Source organism: Lonchura striata, chromosome 1A (genome assembly GCF_050655825.1).
Source record: "Lonchura striata isolate lonStrDom1 chromosome 1A, ASM5065582v1, whole genome shotgun sequence".
Classification (NCBI taxonomy): Eukaryota; Metazoa; Chordata; class Aves; order Passeriformes; family Estrildidae; genus Lonchura; species Lonchura striata.
The window spans coordinates 61,298,875-61,322,802 of record NC_140741.1 but is presented as its reverse complement, the minus strand read 5'-3'; the positions used below and the strand labels follow the sequence as shown (position 1 = coordinate 61,322,802).

At 46.1% G+C, this 23,928-nt stretch overlaps 1 protein-coding gene across 8 annotated transcripts in view; it reads right to left on the bottom strand.

Annotated features, from left to right (window-relative positions):
• The window catches only part of TCF20 (transcription factor 20), a 130,479-nt gene that overhangs the window by 66,733 nt on the left and 39,818 nt on the right, over positions 1 to 23,928 (bottom strand). Inside the window, exon 1 of one of the 8 annotated variants that reach the window (XM_021552790.4) lies at positions 15,370 to 19,855. The exons of 6 other annotated variants lie outside the window; for them this stretch is intronic. The gene's annotated coding sequence lies outside the window, so the exon portion shown is untranslated. Of the gene's footprint in view, positions 1 to 9,964; positions 15,327 to 15,369; positions 19,856 to 23,928 lie in introns of those variants that run through there. One more of the 8 variants, XM_021552789.4, reaches the window with a different exon arrangement.

The following is a 23,928-nucleotide window of genomic DNA, read 5'->3' as shown; positions in this document are numbered from 1 at the left end:
GCCACCCTCACCCCCCCCTCAAGTCATTTTAAGAACCGGCTTTGCTCCGTTTGCCCACTTGTCTCCGCCCGGCCTCCCCGCCAGGCACAGCGCGTACGGCCCGGAGCCCTGGAGCACACCTCGAGGCGGCACTCGGACCGTACGCCGGGGCTGGGCGGGCCCCGTATCGGAGGTGCCTCGGCGGAGGCGCGGGGATCTCAGGAAACAACATGGAGGCGGCAGTGCCCGGGCTCTTCTGCCCCCTCAGCCCCCCTGGCCGCGCACCGCCAGCCCAGAGCCTCTCGGAACATCAGAAGTTGGCACTGCCAGCCCTCCGAGTCCCCCCGGCTTTGTATTTGGGAGTCTGGGGTGTCTAGTTGCACTTTTGTGCTGGAGAGATAATTCAGCTTTTTTCAGATCATTCACTAGTTTTTGGGTTTGAGAGCAAGAGGGCAAGGAGGCTGGTGGATGGGGCAGCTGTAGAGCAAGGATGCAGTGCCTGTCAAATCATCACCTCCTTCATTTAAGTCCGTATGCCAGCAAAGGAAGCTCTATATGACATTACAGTTTCCTCCATCTGCCACTCAGAACATTTCACATGAAAACACAGTCTGTAAAGCTCAAGTGCTGGGCAGAGAAAGCTCAGGCAGGATTTAAAATTTGCTTTGCCAGGAACTTAACTGAGCAGATATGACACTTGCAATAACTGCCCTGTTTCCCAAGCTTTGTTTCCCAGATCCTCAGCAAGGCGTACTCCAAGAGAAGGCCTCTGCTCAGAGCTCATCCAAAAGGCAATGAACTGCTGAGAAGGACTGTGTTGTAAGCATAGCCAGTTGACAGCTTCACTGATGGCTCCTCCACAGGTGACTTGCTTTTTATGAAAAATAAATACAAACCACCACATCTCATACCATGCATTATCTGTCAAAAAGAATTTGGAGGCTGGCTGAAATTCCACCTAGATAAGCCTAAAATTATGCCAGCAGTCTGGGGAAAACAACCAGAGCAGACAACAATTACATGTGCTTCTACCATTTGTCTTTCAAGTTAACAATTTGTGGGTGTTAGGGACTCCCCAGCTGCTGGTCAGGCAATCGTGCATCCGGAGCATCTAGGAAAGACTTGCCTGCTCCTCTGCTCACTCGTCTTAGAACTTGAGAGGCACTGGCTCCTTTCTGAGGCGAGTCTACTGCTGTGATCTATGCCTTGTCTCCTTCAGATGAGAATGCTGCGATGTGCTCCGCATCAGCTCCCTGGAAATTGCAGCTGGAGCACACAGGCGCTGCCTTATTGCGAACTCTGGTTGTACTGTGCACCCTTCTCTCCTCGGCACTGGCTGCCCATTCACAGGTGGTGTTTCGAGCACAGTGCTTTGCTCACACGAGGTGGAGGTCATCACTTCCTTCACCCGGAGAAGAGGCTCCGAAAGCACATTCACCGTGACAAACCGCGAGGTTGCTCTCCTCAGAAACAGCCTTAATCTTGTTGACTGCCATGGCATGCTAAGAGCTTGGTTAGAGCAGCGTTCCCCCTGGGGATCCAGGACTGAAATAAAAGCTGTAATGGGGTGGGGGAACTCGATAAGATTTTTATAATTTGGTTTTCCATTATCTGTTTTCTGATTTTGAAGTGAAGTATCAATTGAGGTCAATCCTTTATGTAGATTTATAAGGTAGGAGTGCTTAGAGCACTCTAACTTAAGCTAAACTTGAACTTACCTTAAAGTAAAACCCTTTGGTATATATAAAAACATGTCAGCATGGCTTATCTAGATAAGCTTGTTATAACAAGATATTTTTTACCTAATGTCTAAAATGAAGTTGCAGCATAAATAGCAGAAGTTTTGTAAAATGCTCAAAAATGCGTATAAAAATATAAGGACAGCAACCACTCCCAAGTCAAACACTTCTCAAAGGACCAAAAATAAATTAATTCACAGAGTTAAATATCTGAATCTCTAGTCTGCTGCAGAGCAGCATTTCCCATCTCCGTTATGACTACTCTGTAGGTGTTACAAGGGAAATAAAACAGCATTTTCTTTTTAAAATATTTAGAAGCTTGAAAACTATATGGCTGATTTTGAAGGATGAAGTTTTAAAAGAGCTCATGATACAAATGCAGGCAATTGTCACACCGTTGTCAGCTGTTGCATTACAGTAGGCATCACTGGTAATACATAGGTCAAGTTAAGTGCAGAATGTAAACAAAATTATCAAAACTATATTAGTTAAATATCACACAAGTAGAGACGCCATATCCTTTGCAGCTTTCCAAGTGATATATCAGGGCTTCAACGTACAACCCCACTGAGCTTAATGGATAATTTAATTCTCTCAGAAACTAATTTTTGGCTGTCTGCAGACTCCAGATGAAAAACCACTGTCATTAGTACACCTTGTTCACATTGCCAAGTTCTCCTTTGCCACTGAACATTTCATTTTCTTTCTAGGAGAAAGAAATTCAACCTTCTGACTTGGCCATTCAGTGACATCTACCTTCTTGACCACTGTCAGTTCCACAAAAAAAAAATTGTTATATATAAAACATTACCAGGACTAATGACAAAAGTAACCTCATCATATTAGGGCTACAAATCACACACACACGATCAGGGTGGAAATCTAACACCCATGCAAGCCTTCCTACTTCAGGGTAAAGTACCCAGTTGCATCATATGCTCTCACCCTTCAATTCTGAAAAGAAGAAAAAACCCTGAGGATTTAAAGCCAAAAATGGTTACCAAAAAAAAACAACCAAAACCAAAACAATAAAAAAGTCCCAACCACAAAAAAAATTAAAAATCACCTAAAAACAATTTTAAAAACCCATAAAGGATCAATTTTACAATCAATACAACAAACAGGTTTGAATGTAAATTTCCAGCAAATACATTCCATCATCCAAGAGTAAGTGCTATAAATTCAGCAGATGTGCTACACTACCGTTGTAAGAAAGATTGAAGTCTCTGCTTTTAGTGTAAGAAAATCAGCTTGGCCATAATCGTACAGAGCCACCATGGTACTACCACAGCAGAAACTTTCCAAATCCTACCCACTTTCTCCCTGAAATCCTCCCTGCCGTCTCCTAATCAAAATGCTTTTGAGGCTAGAGGCACAAATAAGGCAGGAAAATGGCCTCAAGACTTGGCACCCGCTTCTATGATGGATGGGCGATTCTGAGCAGAATAAAATCCCCTGAGTAGCCTTCTGGGTTAGTGCCACTGCTCCCACCGGTGCTGCTGTCATTACACACATGCAAGCAACGCTGCATCTTACTGCACATGAACACTGCAATGGCTAAAGCAAACGTTCTTCCCTGTTATGCCTTAATGTAAGGCTTATCTTGCACTTCCCTTTCCCCCCACTCACAGATCCCAGCGAAAAATTGTCCTTCTGACCCCAAGGGGACTGACAAATGGAGATGGAGAGTCTCCTTCTGTCTTTGAGGTCACCACTTCTGATCTAGCCATAATTCAGTAATTACTCAGTTCGTGTGGCTCTCCAGAAGCATACATTAGCAGCTTGGAGGGGGAACAGAAGGATGACACCACTCCTGACCTCAACCACCTCTCATCTTCACACGCTCCCTGAGCTCCCTCTGCCTGGAAGGGGGGAGGACAGTAAGTGATGCAGGAGGGGAATTGAGAACAAATTTGCAGGTAACATAGGCTGGAAAGGCTCTGAGCACCCGCCCCAGTGTTTGTTAGAGCAAACATGATTTCTGAATGCAGCTGGTGCAGTCCTCTGAGAGACCTCTTCTTTACAAAAGGTTTCACTGTTGATGCAGCACTAGGAAGGTGAAGCCTCCACGGAGTCAGGCACACAGATTTCTCACAGCCATGGCACCCGTCCCCTCGAAGTATTACCCTTATCCTAATCTCTTCCCCTGCTACACAATTTCATGTAATGCACAGGCTCACCACTGCACTTTTACAGCTTTCATCTAGAGGCTCTTAGATGCTATGGGAATGGGCATTAGTGACTACCTTGAAGATAGATAATACAAAACATGACAGCAAGATTGGGCACCTACAGGTCACGCAACCCGGGACTGAAACTGGTATTAACGGTGAGACAGCTACATCTTTAAGCAAGTGTAAAGCAAGGGCAGCTCACCTGTTTCTCTTTCTCTAGGAACAACATCAGCATGGCTACATTCATTAACATTTCCTACCTCTCTTCCTACCCAGGCCAAGGATTTCCCATACCTTCCTCCTATTTTTTTAACACTTAACTTCAGATAAAAGTGTTACATCTGAACCTACACAAGGGAGAAGCAGTATCAGACATCTCCCAAGAAACTGCAGCAAAGACAGAGAGGGCTCTCCTCTCATTAATTCAGTGATATTTAACTTTTCCTCTTAAGACTATTGAAGGATCTGTGCTTGCTGGAAAATATTTTTGACAAGCATAGATTTTTCAGTAAACTGGTGGTCATGTCTTGGGTGCATCACTTGGAAGTTGCTCTTCTCCAGACACTGGGAATGTCTCCATAAGCAATAGTGTTAAGTCCTACAGCCCCTTCCTGCAATAGAACAACTGGATTGAAAGACTTTGGAGCATCTCAGAGGAAGGAAAATGATAAAGCAGCTAAAGGTAGGTAGTGTGAATCATAGCAGGAAAAAAATTAAAACACTGCAACACTTCTGCCTTTTCATCTTCCCATTACAAAGAGCTGATTCATGAAAATAAGATCTTTGTACCTTAAGACCTCCTCTGCCTCTTCTGCTTCTTCCTTTTGCTTCCTGCCAAAAAGCTGCTTCTGGCAGAATAGAATTAGTTGCTGTGAAAGTGATCTTGATGCTGCAGACAAAAGAATCTGAGTCCAGCAGAAAAAGCGAGAAACAACAGAAGCTGAACTTTTAAGGAAAAGCCAATCAAATTTCCATGCAGATGCCCAGAGTAATAAAGGTGGAAATTAAAACAGAAAGCCATACAAATGTGATTCTCCAGCAAGACTGTCTCCAACAAGGCAGAAAAGTCCATCAATAAATCTTCATTATCTGAATTGCTAAGCATATCTAAATAAAAGTAGAAATTCAAATATTAGAACTTGTCTTTTTAAATTATCTTACATAAAACCAGCTCTGCCTTGCCTGAACATGTTTTACAGAAAGGGATTTTTTTTCTCTCTTATTTCTGCTAGCCCTTTACAGAGGTTTCATTTGCTGGGGTGGCTTTTTCTGCCTATGGGGAAGTGGGAATTTCTGGGCTTAACAAGCGCAAATCCCCATGACATATAGTTCCAAATTTTAGAGGCAACTAAGGTTTTGATTCTTACTTTGCTCCCTGTTGGCTTCCTCCCTGATGTATGTAATAGCTGTTGGATCTCAGCTGTTCCAACAGGAGAGGAAAAAAAGGTCCCTGAAGGAACAGCTTTAGTTCTTCCAGTCACCTTGCTGCTACCACACTCCAGAATTCCAGGCACATGAAACACCACATAAGAACAGCTTGCAGCAACAAGAGGCCAATGCAGAAAGCATCGGACTGGATCAAAACCAAGAGAGTCTTCTACATTCATCTGGTAAGAAGTCTGTACTTATATTGGGTAGTAGAAACCTAAGGGTCCACTGAAGATAGACATTGCAAGAAATCTCATTAACTTCTTGTCATAGAGATCAACTTCTGTGCTTTTTTTTTTTTGTTGTTATTCTCTGGTCCTGATTCATCTGAGAGATTGGTTTATTGAAAATATTTTTAAGGTTCCACCACAGTTTACTTACATATCTCCTCTTGCTAACAAAACATGAGGGGAAAAAAACCTACTTCAAACACAACCACTTTAATTACTTTGTATCTTGAGACTCACTGAGGTTTATTCAATGCTCAAACATTCTAATTCTACATTTTAAAAGTTATTCATGTCTTATTCTAGTGCCCTGCATTAGTTTAAAGTTGCACTCAAAACCAAATCAGGATAGGGCACATGAGAAGATATAGAATTTACAACTTTTAATGCAACATATTCCACTATTTATGAATGCTACGGACACATTTGGGGATGGGGAACAGCAGCATATTTTCATTCACATTACCTAACCCAGGTGATGAAAATGCTTTAAAAGCAATTAGGTAACAAACACAAAGACACAACGGTCCTCAGCTAAGAAATGAGTCCTTAATTTTTAAAGGCTGGACAAATCTATCTTTAGAGAGTCCAAGCCATGTAGTAAAATCTTAAGTAACTTGGTTTTGTTTCAAGATTTGAGATATTCTTCCAGTTGCCTAATTAAGTGCAGGTTTAAACTAACAAAACCTCTGCTTACATATCATGGCTTTCATCATTCCTCTTGAAATTATCTTCTGCAGATGGGAATCCTGCTGGCACTCACATTTGTCCTGAGAGATGATTAGGACTGAAGGTCTCGCATTTAACTTCTGTAAATGTGCTGTGAGTAATTAGACCTAAACAAAATAGTATCAGTTCCATTAGGGCTCGGAAAATAAGGTAAGCACTTCTTAGGACAGCAGAGGCAAGAACAGATACCTCAGCAAGCACAGTTCATGTCTACCTACCGACTCAGTAAGTCTGCACTGGTTTTAGCAAGTTCAGGAAATAGCCCAAACTTCCAACTAAGAAACAAAATATCCCAACACTGACACTTTCAATGAGAAGCACCAGCATTTGGCGGGGGGTTTGGGCTGCAGTACTCAATGCTATCCTCCTGACAACCGGGGCGGAACCTAGGTTTCACGATGAGGCACTGGTTACATTGGTGGAGAGAAAGTATTTCACCGGGATTAAATTTCACACACCCTGGGGTACCCACCCCCAGCTCAAGGATCCCCTCATCAGGGCCAAGCCTTTTCATAGCAGGGTGTATAATGTGAGAGAAGAAATTACTACTCTTCCCCAAAAGTAACAACTCTTGCAGTGTGATTCATTCCACAGGCTAAAGATCAAGGCGTCGGCTTACTCCTAATACTGATGAAAAAGGGCAGTCAGCCTATTTATAATCAGCTAGCATTATCTCCTCTCGAGAAACAGTAACTCAGCAGCTAGCCTCAGGTGATAAGTAGGGGGTTTCCTTAACAGTCCTTTTCATTGGGACACTAGTTTAAAAAAAAAAAAAAAAAAAAAAACCACACACACACACAAAAAAAAACATGTAGAAAAGAAAGACAAAAAGCAGTTGTGGTTACAAGAAAGGGAACATCTTAACAGAAGCAGGGGCAGAGGGAACTAATTAACGCTTTCAGCTCGTGCCCCTTCACCACTGCATGGATATTCTTTTCTGATACACACATTGCCTGCCTAGGGCTTTTTGAGAGACCCTTGCACACATCCTCACTGATTACTTCCCCTACTCAGGGAGACAGACTGTCCTTTACCCTAAATGCTTTTATCCTCTTGATGAGGTCTCTTACCCAGCTGGATCCTGCTTCCTTCTCCCACTGCAATCTCTGAACCTAAGAGAAGACACCTGGGGACCTTCCACTTTGCTTAGGGAAGAGATTTAATTCTTTCATGTCCTAGCATGGGGCTGAAGTGATGCACATCTCCCCCCAACCTGAACACCTACAGTTACAGTCCTGGGTGACGGATGTCTCCAGCTGAAGAAAAATCAAAGGAAAGGGTTTTCTCCACTATTTGCTGCTCTTTTAAAAGCAGGTGTAGATAAAGAATTGAGGAAAGCCCCGTAGGGGATAATGCTGCCATACCCAGATTTTAATGAGGCTTAAAATCTCTTCTGTATCTAACCTTAGCTAAATCACATCCCCAATGTCCTCTGCCCTCAGTTTTGCAGGGTGCATTTCACTCATTGCTCCCCACCTCCCAGACTCACACGCAGTGTCCAGTGCCACTTGGTCACCCCCACTTCTGCTCTCGCTAACGCCAGAGGTCCGAAGGAGGATGCCTCAATGGTTCTTCTGACTAAATTCTCCAAGTGGCCTGTGGAAGGATTCTATATTTCATTTCCCAGGCAAGCTAGGTAGTGACTCAGACAAGCCAAGAGACAGTACTCTGCACAGACAACAATTTTTATCTTCAAAGTGCTTTACAAACTTGTAAATCCTTACTTCCCCCCTGAGAGAAAAAAAAGAAGGGGGGAAAAAAAATCCCTAAACATCATCATTGTGATGGAAAAGAGATGCAAAAATGCCTAAAAGTTCTTTCCTGTTGGAGCAGAGGCAGAGGAGTCCTGGGGTGCAGCAGCACTTTGGGTTTGACGCTGTTTGTGGCTTTTACACCAAAGACCTGGATTCAAATCCTGTTTCACATCATTCCAGTAGGACAGAGACTCTTAAGCTGTGGCCAGCAGGTCCCGTCCCCAAGGGCCGTGGAGCTGGAGCTCTGAGAAGCAGGTGGCAGTATATGGGTGTCTTCCAAGAATCCACTTGCCTGTTCAGACTGCAAAAGTGCTGCACAATTAATTATACATCTGTGCTACAAAAGATCAACTCTATAACTGCAGGGGGTGCTATTCATCAGCCTTGAAACGTATTGGCAGAGGACAGCCAGGGTCCAGTAGTTGAAATAAAGAAATAAATAACTACAAAAGCAGGAGGTGCTCTGGGTCTTTAGGAGTGAAGTGCAGCAGCAGGACCCAAGTGACCCGGGAACGGAGAGAAGCCTGGCCCTGAAGACAGTCGGGATGCAGCGCTTTTCACAGGAGCTTCAGGAATCAGAGCAGCAGAGAAGCCACCGGTCATCGGGGTGATCAGGGTGACATACGTAGGCAGAGCGGTGGCAGCAAGGAGCCTGCCTGACACCTGCCCTTTTCGTTTCTCAGCCCTCCCCTTTCATGGAGGCAACAAAACACCACATTCCCAGTAGTGAGAATCCAGTCCGAAGTGGCTTCACCAAAGGGTGAATTCAGAAGGACCCTCTTTCGCTAATCCCTTTCTTTTGAAGCCCTCCTTTCCTGGAGCAGGCATTTAGCAAGTACAAATACACCACAACATCAGGCATCCTTCCACTGTCACTCTCCACTATCCTTCCTCCTCCAGACACGCACACTAACACAAAATGACGGCTTCCTCAACAGACTGAATGAGCAAAGCCCTCGCACTGATCCTTAATTGTCTGCACTTTACTCTCTTGCTCCAGTCATATTATATCACAAAACTCAAAGCAGCCCACCCACTGCCCCCGTCTTTGTCCAAAATCTCAAGTGAACAGTAAATTTGACACAGGGAAAAAAATTACCAAAGAAGGGAGGGGCAAGCTAACCCCCCACTTCCCCCCCATTTTCCTCCTCCCCTTTTTTTTTTTTTAATTTTTATTTTTTAAAAATATTTTTTAGGTTGCTGTTTGCTGGTGCACCCACATTGCTATTGTGCAGCTGTCAGTTAAAAAAACAACAATCACCAACACCACCACCCCCCCCCAAAAATAATTAAGACATTAAAGAAGAAATCATATCTCACAGCCCTTGAGAATGTGACCCTGAGGCCTTGCCCTTCTCCCTCCTGATGCACCCACATATCACGGGGGAATGGCAGGCCCCCTCCCTATCCACCCCCGTGCTACTCTGAGCCTGCAGAGCAAGGGAAGAAAAAAAAAAAAACAAAAAAAACCAAAAAGCCAACCACATCCAAAACCAAAACAAAATAAATGTTTAAAAAAATCATCAACGAGAAATACATGGGGAAGAAAATAGGGAGGGGGACACCTCTCCCCCCGGCATATGCATAAACCCCATAACCCATTTATGTCGGTCTCGCAGGAGCCAGACTGCAGCGAGCAGCCAACAGCTGGGGCCTTTGAAAAGGGACAAGGCGAGCGGCTCGCCGTGCCCAGCCACGCCGGGCTCCGGCTGCCCCCGCCGCCCCCGCCCCCCGCCCGCAGCCCCCCACCCGCCGCGGGCACCCGGGTGGGCACGGCGGCGTCGCGGGGGCGGGTGACACGCACGGGGCGCCGCAGACACACGGCCGCCACCGCCGCCGCCGCGCGTGGTCGGCGAGAGCTGGCCTCTGCAGGGCAATTTTCCACTCTCAACTTTCAGGGAGAGGGAGAGAGAGATAAAGCCCATTTACTGTACCTTTCTGGCATCTTTCTCAGCTTTCCCTGCTGCTTCTCCCCACCCCCTTCCGATTTATCTCAGCTACTGGTTTTATAAACCGAGAGGGTGGAGGGGGGGAGGGAAGAGGAGAGGAGGGGGCTTTTTTTCTCTTCTCTCAGCCTCGTCTGCACCTTCTGCTTTGAGCCCGCCGGTGAAGTCACAAGACCGAGTCTCTGACATCACACAGAGCCCACAAACGCCGGATTGTGACTTCACTGCAGGGTAGAACAGGGAGGAATAGGAGAGGGGAGGGGAAAAGGCTCTTATTCAAACACATATCTGCAGTAGTAACAAAGGGAACTCAGGAAATGGCTGGCCAAGAAAATGGCTTTTTTTTTTTTTTTTTTAATAAATCATACTCCTTTTTTTGTTGTGGGTTTGGGTTTTTTTTTGGTGGCTTTTCTTCACAAATAAACTTTGTGACCACAGTGGAAATACCTTCTAAAAGTGGCCTGGGCAGGACAGACAGCAAGCGCCAGTCCAGGCGCCATCCTCCAGCGCAGCACAGGCACCAGCAGCCCTTCTGGGACAGTGCACCTGCCATGGCCCCTCTGGACCTGCTGGGACTGGAGCAGGATGAGGTGCTGCGGTGAAGATCAAGGGGTGGCAGCGGCCACAGGAGAGGCTCAGGGGGCACAGTAGAGGGGATGGCACAGTAAGGACAGAAAGAGGCAGATGCTCTGGGTTGTGCCCGAGACACACAGGGAAGGCAGCACTGAGAGCCACCGGGCAAGCAGGGCCACGCAGAGTGAACACAACTCTGTGCCAGAGCCCTGGGAGCTGTGGGCCGGGCAGAGGTAAGGCTCAGCAGTGGGCACTTGGGGTTTCTTCCCCACACCTGAGGATCTGAAATCACTACTAAACTACAATTTGAGAAAAAGCAGTCAGAGTAAAGGTAACAGAGTTGTATGTAAGGCCTAAGCAAGGCAATAGGGAAAAGAGTAGAGTTTTTGATCCCCTAGTGTATTTTTAGGTTTTAGGTGCCCTGGGGAGGGGAAGACAGACTGGGGTAGATGAAAGAAAGGCCAGGAGACTTTGATGTACTCCCAATACAATGCAATGCTCGGATGTTGCTCTGGGAGCAAAAGCTGATGATATAAGACTTCTGCAGTCATTTCTGAAATGGAGCCTAGAAGAAAAAAAAGGCTTATTAAGTAGCTATTAGCTTAATGTGACCTGGAAAGTTGTAAGATTTGGGGCTTTTTTTTAATTGTTTATTCAGCTGGTATATTTTTTTAACATCAATTTCTCAAAATTTAACACCACCTCAAACATGTCAGTAAATAAGCCCAAAAAAAAATAAATCTGTTCTTTGTGTTTAAAATGTGTTGGTTTTTTTTTTTTTTTTCACCTTTTGAAGCAAGGCAGCTCAAACACACTGTGCTAATCATGCTGGAAGGCCAGGAATTCAGAGGAATAAGTCAAGGGCACAGCCAAGAGAAATTAAAAATAAATTTTAAAAAATTAAACTGTGCTAATTGCAGATGCTATATTTATGAAGTTACTGGAACTGCAGAGCCAAAAGGAAGACAGCTTGTGATCCACACAGTGTGTCCAGTCCTCTCTCCAACCTCCATCCATGCCCTCATCAAGAGCTACAAACTAATTCCCATCACCATGTCGACCTGGAAGGGAGGAGAAAACAGCACTACCATGGTAGCTTGCCCCTTTCCACAACCTGCCAGTGAGGCAGGAGGGAAATCTGTATGTGGAGCGAGTGAGAAGTGAGGAGGAAGAAATCCAGATCCCTGCCATGAACCAGCTGGCAAGTACATTCCCAACTTGCTACTGCTGGATGGTGGGAGCACCCATGAGTGCCTGTGGTGCCCCAGAGGGCTGGCACCAGCACTGGAAACCCAAGACACTTGTCAGAAACTTTTGTACCCCAGCAGCTCTATGTGCTTCCAGCATAAAATCCAGGCATCCAGAAGATGGTCTTCCAGGTTGGAGTTGCTCCACGGCCAAAGCCTCTGTTCCCACATCAGCTCTGAATCCCAGTGCCTTAGGGCATCATCCCAGCCCTGGCACAGCCACTGTGTTAGGGAAGATTTCCCCTGTTGTTTTACAGTGTCTCCATGCCAGTACAGCAATAAACCAGGTTGAAATGGATGGAATAAACTCTCCTGCCTCTGCTCGTGAGAGGGAGGGAAAAGGTATGAATTGCAAGCAGGGAGGTCCCCATCCAATCTTATATCTTTCAGCACGTCTTGCTCCTTGTATGGCCATAACTTTACTACCATTTTTATATCAACTCCTTTAATTTTTTTATCTACTTTTTCCCACCCTGCTGACTGCATGAGAGGAAACCTCCATGTTTATCCCACTCTTCCTCTCTTGGGGAATCTCACTCAACCTACCTGTGGCAGGGAGGCAACATGGCTGCCAACATGCCAGAATGCAAGGTGAGGAGGTGAATGGGGGAGAAAGGGAGGCACAGGCATTTGCTGGGAAGAGGAGAAAAGAAGGGGGAAAGAGCAAGGAATCTAACACATACACACCGACTAGCATGGGCTTGCTCCAGCTTGGCCCACGATGCAATTACCTGACTTGGAGGCTGGCCAAGCCTCCCAGGTTAAGTCCCTCTGCTCTTGTGCAAAATGCTGTCAGAGCTGTCGGGACTGTGAATACTCAGGGCTCCGGCAGCATGCCTCAACCGAAAAGGAAAAAGGGAAAAAAAAAAAGAACAGAGACAGGGCAGGGACTGAATGGGCTTATTTTCACACAACTGCAATTGTTTTGTTGATGCGGAAAGGTAATTAAAAAAAGTTCTGATTTCAAACGTGCCACAGAATTCCCAGAGCCCGGAGGCTGCTGCTTAGAGGCAGATTAATCACACTGAATTCTCCATCTAGATATTGCATGCACTCCAAACTCCCACCGCTAATAGCTCTAATATTCTCCTCAGCGTGTGCATGCTGCTGGTGTTATGTTCCAGGAATATTAATTCCCCAACTCGAGCTCCTTTTGCTTGCGCATGTACCCTAAAGGCTTGCTGCCGGGCACTGGGAGATTATGGAAAAGAGAAAACAGGGCTAGAGGAGAACCAGGGTGCAAAGGTACTGGCTGCAACTCCTCAAGGAAAGTCATTAATGTTCTTTGGATAAGCAAGCCATCCAAATAAAATCTACCTGAAGGCCAAGTTCTTTAAACAAAGACAGCTAACTACACACACACAAGATGGTTGAAATTAAAATGAGCTCCCAGTGCTGGCTTTGTGTTACCCGTTCCCACTACCCTGAGACTTGCTCAGAATCTCAGTCCTGTTAACTGTGAGCTCTGAACTAGCAGTTTCTTCTTCTGGTGTCTTCCCCCAGCCCCCTTACACCTAAGCAAGATTTCATGCATCTAAAACTCTTGCTGCCACACAGCAGTAAGAGTGAAAATATAGCAGGTTGTAGCACTTTACACAACAAGTCCCCTCTATCCCTAGCAAAACTGACAGGCCAGGGGGTCTATGGTCCAGCTTAAGGCATCCCCAAGATCCTCATTCCACACAGAAAACAGGAAAGGAGAAGGCGAAGGCAGGAGGGAAAATATTTTTTCTCTGCATTCAACTAACTGCCATTCCTGATAAGCAAGCCAGAGTTGTGTGTGATCTATATATATGGCCAAAAGGCCAGCTGCTAAGCTTTAAAACCAATGCACGCTTGCGAAGTACATTTAAGATGCCTATGATGTAATTTTCAAAGCTGCTAAATGCCCAATGCTTCTAGTGCTGTTCAGCAAAGACTGCAGGTAGTCACCAGATTAAAACAGTTCCATAAAATTGGCTATACCAGGACTCTGGAAATTACCAGAAGAGACCTCAAAAACGGATGGTGCTGGTCATGCTTCCATTTAGTAGGATTACTTGCTTGACAAAAAGCTGTCATCGGCATGATTTTCTTTGTCAAGCAGTCAAAATATGTATCTCCATGTAATATAAATTATGTCAGTCCTGGAAAATCAAAAGGGGTTTGTCCCTTTTGTTGCCAGTGTTTCTGATAAGCGAACCAGCATGATTTCTGAGTCACAGGTTAAACTGGATGTTCAGACCATCCCATCAGCTGTTCTCACAGCTGAGAACACCTTACCTAGTCTCTGGACTAAAATCTGTAACACCACAGGTGCACAGGCATAGGTGGTGGCCCTCTCCATAATCATGGCAGGTCAAAAAGAAAAGTCATATCTTTATGGCTAAATATTTCACAGAGGGCTGTTGTTGCTTGGAGAGAAAAGGATAGCAATGCTTTTGAAGCTTATTTTTCTTGCTATCTGTACCACGCAGGTCTACAATCATACGTGCACCTTGAACTCTCAGCCAATTCCTTAAACTTGGCTTCTGCTGCAGGGAGAGAAAGGACAGGACTCCAACTGAGGCACTGTCTGTGTAGGCCCTTGGGACTTAACTCTGCTGTAGTGGGCAGGGAGAAGCATGGGCTTCCTCCACTGTGATAAACCAAGGCACTGCCAACACTCTGTGTAGCTTAGGTGCAAATCTGTGATCCTCTTTCTCTCTTTATGCACAAAGAATGAAATTGATAGCAAAGCTGACATCTAAATCCTCAATATTGCACACCTGAGATAACCCCAGGTGGTTTTGTTTTTCAAACTCAAATATACAAGACCGGAGAAAGACAGAAGGATTTCAACCCTTGTCAAACCCTGTCGCCAGCTCCCTGAGTTACAGATCTGTGAACTCTTACACAGGATGAGGGCTCTTAGCTTTTATCTCCCTGTGCAGTGTGTGTCCTCAGCCCTTTGCAAACAGATGTTTTGCCCTCTGAAAAGGAATAGACGGGGGAAAAGAGCACGAGCACAGGGGAAAGAGAGAGAGAGAGAGAGAGAGAGAGCGCACGAGCAAGAATGCTGTCTGCAGATGTCAATCAGGACTTCAGTCTAGGTCTAGCCTGCCAGTCCTGCAAAAGGAGGATACATGAATTTTCTAGTTGGATAGTCAGTGTTATCAAACAAGAAAATTGTGAGGTTTAGATTGTAATGCAGTCTCACATTCAGTAAAAAGGCCTTGCTACGTGGAGATGATGTGGGACTGAGGAGCCTATTCCTAGCACCTTAAAAATTATAATTTCACTACAAATAACCCAAATGCAATGGTCAAAAATAGTACAGCATTTCAGACCATTTTTGTAGAGCATGGTAGTATTTGGCAAAGGGAAAGTGATTGTAGGTAGAATACTGTCAGGTTTGGGGAAAGCTTTCTCTGCATTTAAAAAATTATATGAAGGAAAATATTCTTGGGAATGAAGCCTAATGATTACATGTATATAGAGTGTCATCTCTATCTTGGCATTTAACAAAAATCAACTCCCCCATGCCAACACCCTCCCCTCCAGCCACCCACCCTGATATTCTTCTTCACCACTTCCCACCCATTAACCCAGTACCTGCAGTGCAGTGTTCAAGTGGGACTGGCGGAGCTGCTGCCGCTGTCATCTCCTCGGAGCTGGCAGTCACCTGCCAATCTCGCCCCCACTTCCTCCTCCCTCCTGCTCCCCCCCACCCCTCGTCAGTGCAGCTTTCCCTGGGGATAGATCTCTCTCCCCCCCACTCCAGCAGCCTCACAAATAACTACTGTTAACTCAGTAATATCCCTCTCCATGGTTTTTTAATTACCAGCCTTCCACAGGGCACGAGACTCACACGTACAGGGAGAAACGGGCCAGAGAGGCAGGCTAGCAACAGGGCGTCGGAGAGTTTGGGCTGATGTGGGCTTCAGCCGAGAGATGGCTCCTTGTGCTGGAGGAGGCTGGCACAGGCAGCGTGCAAACCCCGCGGGACACTGCCACCCTGGGCACGGACACACGTCATGTGCCACTGTGCTTAGGGAGAGGGGGACTTGGTCCTGGCAAGGGCCGGTGTGGAAAGCTGCTCCTACAGGACAAGGGGATGTGCTGCAACACCAGCTGAGGAAGCATCATCCAGGACATATTTGTTTATACAGTATTTTAAATGGGAACCAGAAAAAGCGGGGGAGGGGAGAAAAGAATAAAAAAAATCAGGTGCATTTCTGTCTGTGAATCTTCACCAAATACGTCTCTCTTTTCACATATGAAAAGGCCTTTCTTTCCCCTTTGCAAGACAATAATGTTATTTCACCTTTTTTTGTGTGAAAATTCATCACTCTGTGGCCTGAGGCTTTTTCTTAGCCTTTTATTAAATGGACACGGCTTACTGAACTTTCAGACAACCTCTCCACCTAGTATTTGTTTGTTCACACCCATTTACACTCTCTTGATTTTTAACACGTCTGAATAAGGTTTATTTTTTTAAACACTCGTTAATGAAGTTTTATCTGAATAGTCATAAGCCTATTAGTGCACAAGTTGTGCATCAAATTCCCCCTCCCCCCTAGAGGTTAAACAAGACCAGAAATCCTTTTGTATTTGAAATAACACGCTGAGAAGAAAAGAAGCAAAGAAGGATAAAAAAGCCCAAGCCCCCCATTAGATCCCTTTTAATTCAAAAAGAGACACCAGAAAAGGGGCATAATGCAAGGCACTTTCCCCCTTTTCCCCTCTTCATTCTTCTCCTCCCTCCTTTGTAGGTCACCTTTACTGTGATTACATTGATGCTTCAAGTCTTCATTTGCTTAAATAAAGGAGTAAGTTCAACACCCCAATCAGGTAACCACTGTACTCCAGGCAGGCAGTGAACGGGGAGGGACATGCAGGAAGGGAGGCACCCTGCCTAAGGTGAGCACTGGGTCCTCAACACACAAGTGGGACTGGGGGGTGTTCCCTGGGAAAAAGCAGGTGCTTTTGGAAGAGAACAAGTTTGACAGCATGGCACCGAAAACGAGTGGAAGGGGAGGAGACAGACATGCACTGCTGAGGGATGGACCTGATGCTGGCCTCTGCACCCTGAGAAGGGCTGAGGGCAGCAGTCGAGGGGAAGAGCATGGCACTCGTGGCCTAGAAGTCCTTTGGCAGCTGCCCCTCCATCCCAGCAAAGCATCCTGGCAGACGAGAGAGCCCCTGCTCCCCCGAAATAAACAGCAGCCTTCCCAATGCTTCATTAAACTAACACAGCTTCCCGCCATTGCCCCGGCAACCGACACAGGCCTCCTGTTTGCCAGCTGGGGGAATTAAAGGAAGCCTGGCAGCCAGCCCCTGGCTCCTCCAAAAGCTCCCCTTACACAGTCAGAAAGCATCCCCTGGCAGGGGAGGGGACCAGGTGGCTCCCAAGGTGCCAGCTGAGATGGGGGAGTCCTGCCCACCCCCACTCTTGCAAGCTACAGTCCCCAGAGGGCCAAGGACCCTGCCACTGCCACCAGCACTGCTGCTGGAAGGCAACACAAAGCTGGAGGGTTGCCAATATGGTCCCCGAACTGGAAAAGGACTGAATAACCTCTGGATGGTCCAATAGCGCAAAGGTGGACACTACTCCCCTCCACAGCATCACTTCTGTCCAAATGTGATCAATAGTTCACATTAATTAGCAACACATTCCTCTTGCTGCCCAACCACCAGCTGAGTGAAAAAAAATGCATCCTCTTGTCCCTGTTTTTTCTTAAACTACATATACTGTGGGATAAGCCTTAGCATGACCCCCACTCCCTTCAGTCGCTTGGTGGATGCAGAAGGCGCCACAGACCACCAGCTGCCCCACCCTTTGCTGCTCACCCTTAGAGAAAGAGTTTCAGGAAAAGTTCCAAATGGAGCTGAATTGTACCAGCCTGTGAATGCCCTCCTGCTCTTCTACCTGTTCTCAATCCATCCGTTCAAAACAAGTAGATGGGCCCTTCAGCCAAGGCAGAGACACCTCTCCACACATCCTCAGCAAAAGAGCTCTGCCCAGATCCCAAAATCAGACCTGCTGGGCTGGCATAGATGCAATATACCAGCTGCTTCCAGCACCTTCTTCCCACCACTGTTTCAGGCCACTGAAACCAAAAAAGAAGCTTGGCAGATTGGTGAGGAGAGGAAAACATCTCACTTCAAAACAGCAATGAATGAAGCACTACTATTCACTTGCTTGGGCATTCACATCTGTTTTCTCCTGTTTTCCATGACTACTGGCTGTGAGCAGAGGTCTCACAGGGAGGAGCATTAAGTATTTATTTCAGCTCTTGGTTTGTTAGCTTCTGATGCCACCAATGTGTTTGATTCTGCTTGAAAAACTACACTGCTTTTTTTATTTTTAATCCAGGGATCCCAAAACAACCATACAAAGGTACCTCCAATCTCCCCAACAACAGCCTAGCTTTCTGTAGCTCTGCAGCACACATTTCATAACAAACTTCACTCTGTCTGGAGAGACCCATTTCAGTCCCACGTCTGAACAATCTATGCCCTACTCCTCTCTTATTTTGTGATGATATTTAGCTTTGTGAAATACTACTTAGCTACATTTAGAACAATTAAGGGGAAAAAGGAGGAAAATAAAGAAATTAGTACATTCCAGATTCTGGCCACAGCTCTGCATCGCATGAGGAAGTGGGATGTGGAAAATGTGGAGCTGTTTAAAAGCATTCAATAACACTCTCTAGCAATCTTGCAGGGGCAAACATAAAGGTAGTGAGTCCAAGCAGCCTTAGAAAAATTAGCTCAGTGATTTCACCTCACTGACAGAAGACAGCACTGTAGTTAAAGGTGTCTGAGCAAATCTTGAGCAGAGGGAAACAGGGGTAGGATAATACAATCAAACACCTTCCTTCAGTGCAAAGCTCTCAAAAAGAAGTGTTACAGACTGTGAAAGGGGCATCTTTAAGGTTAAAGGGACTGTAAATTATAGGGAGGAATACTGCCTTATCTTTGATGAGGGATGTAGAGAAAAGGGGACACTTTCCCCTGCTTGCAGGAGAAATTAAAAGGGGAAGATGTGAGTGCAGACCACTGCAGGTAATAGCCATTGGACTGAGGAGCCTGGTAAAAAGTTATAGGCCTGCCAGTGGTCCTGGTTTAGCCCTGTCTCCTTCTCTGGAAGTTTTTGATATTCTCAGCTGGTATGGGGCTCTGACCTCACAAAAAATCTCATACATACACACAGAAAAAAAAGGCAGGTTCCTATTTCTTAAGCTTTTCTTTACAGCAATAAAAGTCATATCCTGGAGATTTAAAACCAAATGCTTTCCCCAAACGTTTTCCCCAAGAGAAAGCCAAATTATATTTTTATTTGTTTGGGTTTTTTTTCCCTTTCGGGTATTGCTGAGGTGTGGAAGGAGAGGTGGCTGACAAGTCCTGAGGCAAAGAGAGACCTGCAACAACAATCGGGACTGGTCCATGCCCTGTCCCCATCTCAACTGGGAAGCACTTGCAGCCTGCTGTTGCCAAACCTACCTTTATTCTTTCCATTCTCCTCACTAATTAAACCTTCAGACAGGTCTGTCTCTCCTCCCACCTGGACTAGTTCAACTCTCTGCTTTCACATTTTTTTTCATTCTTCTCCAGACCCAGGAGATTTAAGTTTCTCAAGTCTTAAAATTCCCGGAGGATGGGGTGGGTAAGGAGCGGTCTCTTGGCTCAGGCGAAACACGGTCCCCCCCTGGCTGCCCTCCTCTGGGACTGGTTTTCCGAGCAGAAGAGATCGCTGTCAGCCAGCCAAAGGCGCGCAGGGCTAGGGGAGGTGCTGGTCTCCGTGTGCACACCGCGTCCTCCTTCCTCACTGCTGCCATACATGATTAATCATCCCTGAGACACGCCTGCTGCTTTCCTCTGGCTCTCCAACAACCACAACAGCGGCGGCGGCAGCAGCTGAGAGCACAGAGACCTCCTCAGGTTCCCGGCCCCAGCCCAGCGAGCGTTTCCCAGCGGGGACCTCTGATCCTCGTACTCATCTCTCCCGCACATGCCGGTCCTGCCTCACGGCCTCGCAATCAATCGTTCCCCTCCCCCCATTTTCAAACTCGGCTCATCTCCCACCCCTCCCCCCCCCCCTCCATCTGTGTCTAATTGCATTTCATCTGTAGTCATTCTCTGGAAAACTCACCGGGAAGGTGTCCAGGAGACTAGCACAAGCTTAAACACGCGCTTGACACGGGGAGCCGGGGAGCAGCCCGCCGCTCCGCTGGGCTGGATCGGGGGCCCGAGGGAGCTGGTCCTCTCAGCAGCCCACCCCTCTCCTCCCTGCTCCCGGCCCCGGCAGGGGATGCGGTGCCTGCCAGCGGGCGGGGGGCTGGCAGCTGGAGAGAGGCGGCAGGCAGCCAGGAAGGGTCGGTGAGAGCCAGTGGGGCAGAGGTGAGGCTGCTCAGATGCCAGCTCCTGCTCCCCTCCTTCCTCCGCCGAGCACCGTCGGCCTCCCCGTGGGCTCTGCCAAGGCAGCGTGGGGCAAAGGCAGGGGAGAGGCGAGGTCCCACCGGTACGACCTGCCCCAGCGTGATCCGGAGGCTCCCCTGGCTTCTGGCTCTGCAGAACGATGTCCCCATCCCCACACAGGCTCTCTCCGCTTCCATCACCGATGCTCCTGCCTTGACCGGGGCACACTTAAGCCCGACACGTCCCAGCTGTGTCTGCTATGGCACGTGCATCCCTGCTGGTCTCACAGCCCCACAGTCCCACCCCATCACCTTGCTGCTGCTCTGATCCTGCACGGCCTCCTGTAAAATCCAAACATTTCCCGAGGCTTGCTCACCCTGGGAAGGGAGCGATAAGCTGGGTTCTGAGCGGATGGCACACTGGGCACTGCACACTGACTCATGCTGTAGCCACTCTTATTCAACACTGCCAGAGGAAGCAGCTCAGCTCTTAACTGCATATGAAAAATGCCCACACAGAAGAGTCAAGAACAGCGGGGGAGCCATAAACTCACACCCCAGCGTACTGCATGCCAACTTCCTTGCATCAGCAAGCGTAAGTGCCAGTGGTTTTACATTGAAAGCAAGGTTTCCTCCTGGAGAGGGGGACCCTGAATGTAGGCTATTTTAAGGTTTTAGACCTTAGAGAGAAGATCTACAGTCCAAGGGCTGGGTACAGACCACAAGTTCATTTCACATAGGCCGGAGCCACCTGACTTCACACATCACTATTGGATAATGTGAAGCTGTGGACTGATGCCCAAAAGCCCAGCTTGGTTCTCACCAAGGGGAAAGCTCGCTACCTTTTCCACAAAGAGTCAGTCCTCCAGCTGTGGGAGGATAGGGAATAAAATACTAACCTATATAACACCACCTTCAGCTTTGTCCATTTGCAGCCAAAACTCTAAATATAAAAATTCACAGTTCAGATGAGGGTGACAGATTTATTGCAGTAGGACAGTAACATAGATGCAGACTAAACTTTTCCCATTTCTTTCTGCCATCAGCTCAACAAGCAGATCTGCTTCTTTCCAGACTATTCAGAGAATAGTGATTACATCCAGGTAAATCCCAGGCTTTTCCTTTCACTTGCCTTCCATTGACAATGGTTATCCACCAAAATCAATTTAAGAGCTATCAACACAGAAATAAGCAATTGAGTTACCACAATTAACAAGTTACCATTTGCCAGCTGAGTCACAGTAACACTGAATCAAGCAACCTCCTGATAGCTTAGGCAAACATTTTAGTACTTACTGCAATGAAGAAAGATCACAGAGTCAAACTACTATAGCCCAAGTGATAATTTATAATCTTATTGTGGTAAATAAACTTGCTGGCGATCGTCTGTTCATATGTTTTGCTCTGCCATTATCACACAAAGTAAAATCTCGATTCCACCACATGCCACAAGCCAAGTGAAATCCTGCAGTACAATTGCAATACAGTTTGCAGTGAAGATGCAAAAAACCCCCTACATTTCTATCCTTCTAAACCCCTTCTCAAGACAATTATCCTAATGAAAAATGAAGCTGTTCACCTCCGCAGGCCAATTCAACACAAAAATATGTAAATGTATCTTTAAATAAGCACAAAAATCATCCTGCCTTTTTCCTCATTCTTCCTGAGTATTGGACACTGAACCAAGAATCTGAGAAGCCTGGATTTACTTCCCAGTTTTAATACAGACTTTCTGCACCATCTCAAACTGCACAACACAGTTCTTTATTAAGCTATAAAATGGGGGTGCTACTACTTTGGACACAAAGCAAGGTGAAATACATGCACCAGTACTTGTAAAAAGCTCTATATAAAAAACAAGGGTTGCACAAATAACCAAACAGAAATATACACATCAGATTTACCTCTGTCCCAGAACTCTAACTCTGTAAGGTAGTCTACAGAGAAGGGTATTTCCCTGATACTTTCCCATCTAAAGCAAATGAATACCTGAGAGAGAACAGACAGCACTCCATCTGCAAATGAATTTTACCTGCTTTCAATGCCAGTTCAGAGACAGAGTATGCTGGGAATAAATAAAATCCATTACAAGACGACAATTTATGACAAATGAGATCAACACATGGACTGAGGACCATTGAATAGGTTCCACCATACACAGCAAGATGACAGAAGCTACCATCACCCTTACAAACTCTTGCAGAGGTCAGTTGGGCAAGACAGAAACTTACCTGTTCTCCCACTGCAAGTGGCACTCTGCTCCCTGTCAACACACATCCTCCCCACTGGCAGAGGAAGTTTTTACTGGCACTGTCTGAACTGTATAGCCACAGTGCAATGCCTGTCAACCCTGTCTCATCAGCACAGTTCTCCTTATCAGAGAAGGGATGCACAATAGGGAAGGAGAATTACGTACACATAAGCAGTGTTTCTCTGACGCTCAGCATAAAAATCTAATCAAAATTGTACCAGAATGGTGATGTGAAAAGCACCCTGCCAAGTCAGTAATAAATATAAAATTCATATCTTACATTTTCACAATGTATCACCTCTCATTCCACAGTACTTTATGCATTGTTGGGACTCAGATGAATCCCCAAATCAGAACAGATTTGTATTGGAATCTCACATTTTTGTTGGCTTCACATTCATTCAAATTACAGCCCTAAGCAAGAGGAGGATAACAGACACTTAAAATGGCCCCTTGAATGCGGCAGCAGCCATTTTAAATGGGCCCCATCTCCTTCCAGCCACCAGACTGGTTCCTGAAGATCATCTTCCACCCACCCCTCACTCCTCCATGAGGTCCTGTTTCCCCTTCCATCCACTCTGTGGCAGAGGAAAGACAAAGTGGTTACTTCAGCATGCATACACAGCAGTTTCTCCCCAGTAGGCCCAATTGAGAATATCCTAAATCCAAACACAAACCATCTAATTTTGGAGATTGCAGCCACCAAAACCTGAGTGAGCCTCAGGCTTAAAGACAATAAACCCTTATCTTCTTGGTTTTCACCCTTCCCAAGCAATACCACTGCACGGGTATTACACACAGCATCACACAGATCAAGAACTCTGGAAGAGTTAACCAATCAGCAGTAATAACAGCTTTTCCTTTTTCTGAAGACTTTGTGAACTGGGAGAAAAGTAGAGATCCCAAAGAGTGAAAAGTCATAATCTACCTCCCTGTGGCTCATTATCTTAACACACATTACTAAATCCTTCCTGACAGATGCATTTGCCAACTACTCTGATGGGAACACTGAACAGTGCCATTCTTTCTTGTCCTATCAATATGGCTATACGACAAAACGGCTCTGATTTTTGTCCCAAGGTTTCACTTTCTGAAAGACAGATGCATAAAAGACAGAAGGTGTTAGAAAACGTGAGGAACACCACCAGTGTTAATAGCAGTAGGTACCTTAAGACATAAATGCTGATTGTAGTCCTTCAGGCATACCATACATAATCACTGCATGTCTAAGTAGGAAAAGCATCTTCTAAATGCTCAGCTAAGACTAAGGTGTCTAAACAAAGCTTAGGTTTTCATGACTGTTCAAAAGCCTTGAGCACTAGCTGTTCAGTTCTAAATTCTGATGTTGCCTCTATCAAGCCACAGGTGATCTCAAACTCCTCTGCCTCATCACTAGTGGTAGCACAGCTAACTCAAGACAGCTGCAGTGGAATGCCTTGTAAGGTTTCCCTTCTATCAGTAAGGTTTTGGAGATCTTAATATTTTTCATAGTCATATCTA